The sequence below is a fragment of the Suncus etruscus genome, chromosome 6, assembly GCF_024139225.1.
Source record: "Suncus etruscus isolate mSunEtr1 chromosome 6, mSunEtr1.pri.cur, whole genome shotgun sequence".
Taxonomy (NCBI): domain Eukaryota; kingdom Metazoa; phylum Chordata; class Mammalia; order Eulipotyphla; family Soricidae; genus Suncus; species Suncus etruscus.
Genome location: NC_064853.1, coordinates 3,081,818 through 3,083,636, shown reverse-complemented (window position 1 = coordinate 3,083,636; position 1,819 = coordinate 3,081,818). Strand labels below are relative to the sequence as shown.

The 1,819-nt window shown below is 48.7% G+C and overlaps 1 non-coding gene across 1 annotated transcript; it reads left to right on the top strand.

Moving 5' to 3' along the window:
• The first annotated feature begins 1,731 nt into the window (after positions 1–1,731).
• Positions 1,732–1,819, top strand: LOC126012679 (small nucleolar RNA SNORD86). The gene has a single exon (XR_007497105.1). It is a non-coding gene; the product is annotated as a small nucleolar RNA SNORD86 (small nucleolar RNA).

The following is a 1,819-nucleotide window of genomic DNA, read 5'->3' as shown; positions in this document are numbered from 1 at the left end:
CGCTGTGCTATCTCTCTGGCCCCCACATCCTCGGGTCTGAGTCTAATGAACACCTGCTGAAGTGTCCTGTGGTTAAACAAACAAAGGTTAAATGTGCCTCAACAGTAAAGCGGAAGGAACTGAAGGGGATCACTTGGAGTAAAATGGGGCTCAAGGAGAAAGACAAATATTAAACTCTTCATCCCACTTGTGCAATATAAGGAAAGAGCAGGTGGAAGAGGAAAACCAAAAATAGTTTGAGGACAACTGAGGTGAGGGGTGGGTCAAAGGTTCTGGGGAGACGGATCAGTAGCATCTGGCCTTTGTGAAAACCCCTAATGTTCATTTGCAAGTTGAAATAAAAAAAATTTTTTTTTCGTTTTTTTGGGCCACACCGGAAGTTCTCAGGGTTTCCTTTTGGCTCTGTGCTCAGAAATCGCTCCTGGCAGGTTTTGGAGACCATATGGGCTGCTGGGGATAGAATCCAGGCCCGTCCTGGGTCGGTCATGTGCAAGGCAAATGACCTACTGCTGTGCTATCTCTCCATCTCCTGCAAGTTAAAATGAACAGGCAAACTATTTGCAAACTAGACAGCATTGGAAAGTAAGATAGTTTGTTCTTTGGCTCTTATTTTTTGTTGTCCTGTGTGTTGGGGGGGGGGGGCACCTGGCAGTTCTCAAGGGTTACTTGTAGATCTGAACTCAGGAATTACTCCTGATAGGCTCAGGCAACCCTATGAGATGCCAGAGATGGAATCCGGGTTGGCCGCTTGCAAGGCAAATGTCCTTCCTGCCATCTGGTCCCTCTAGTCCTGCTCGTTCTTCTCTTCCCATTGGGACAATGGAGACCAGCTCCTTCTATTTTACTTTGTTTTGTTGTTATTATTTTTTTTATTTTTTTTTTGGTTTTTGGGTCACACCCAGCGGTGCTCAGGGGTTATTCCTGGCTGTCTGCTCAGAAATAGCTCCTGGCAGGCACGAGGGACCATATGGGACACCGGGATTCGAACCAACCACCTTTGGTCCTGGATTGGCTGCTTGCAAGGCAAACACCGCTGTGCTATCTCTCCAGGCCCTTCTATTTTACTTTGTTTTGGGGACACTCTCTGGGGTGTTCAGAACTTACTTCTATCTCTGTGCCCAGGAATCACCCTTGGCTGTACTCAGGAGACTGACTTTATGGGTGGTAGGAGTTGAACCTGGGTCAGTTGCGTGCAAGGCAAATGCCTCCCACACTCCGTACTATCTCTTCCCTCTGGCCCAGCTCCTTTGGAATCAGCTTCAGTGACTCAAGGAGTACATGGTGTTTAATTTTTTTGTTGGTTTTGGTTTGGGGCCACATGGGTGATGCTCAGGGGTTACTCCTGGCTCTGCACTCAGGGATCACTCCTGGCAGTGCTCAGAGGACCCAAGTAGGTGTTGGGGACTGAACCTGGGTCAGCCATATGCAAGACCAACTCCCGGCTTGCTGGACTATCTCTCTAGGTCTGGATTAGAAGCCTTTCATGCCTGAGCACTGCCTGAACCCCCAGCATTGCTGTGTGAACCAGAAAACCGATATTCAAAGAAGAAAACAATACCAGGGCTAAAATGAAGTTGTGGAATGGGGAGGAGAATGGGGAGGAGCTGTCTGGAGGAGTCTCTGTCCAAGCTGCAGTTTTGGGGAGGCCCTGGGTGGATCCCACAAAACTGGGGCAGGTTCGGGTGTGTCTGGGATGCCAGGGATAAATTTTGCAAGAAAAGAGAAATAAATGCTTACTGTGATGGCTGATCAGGGTTCCCTGACCTATACAGGCTTCTCTGCTTGGGGATGATGGGCAAGTCCTGGTGTCTGAGCGATT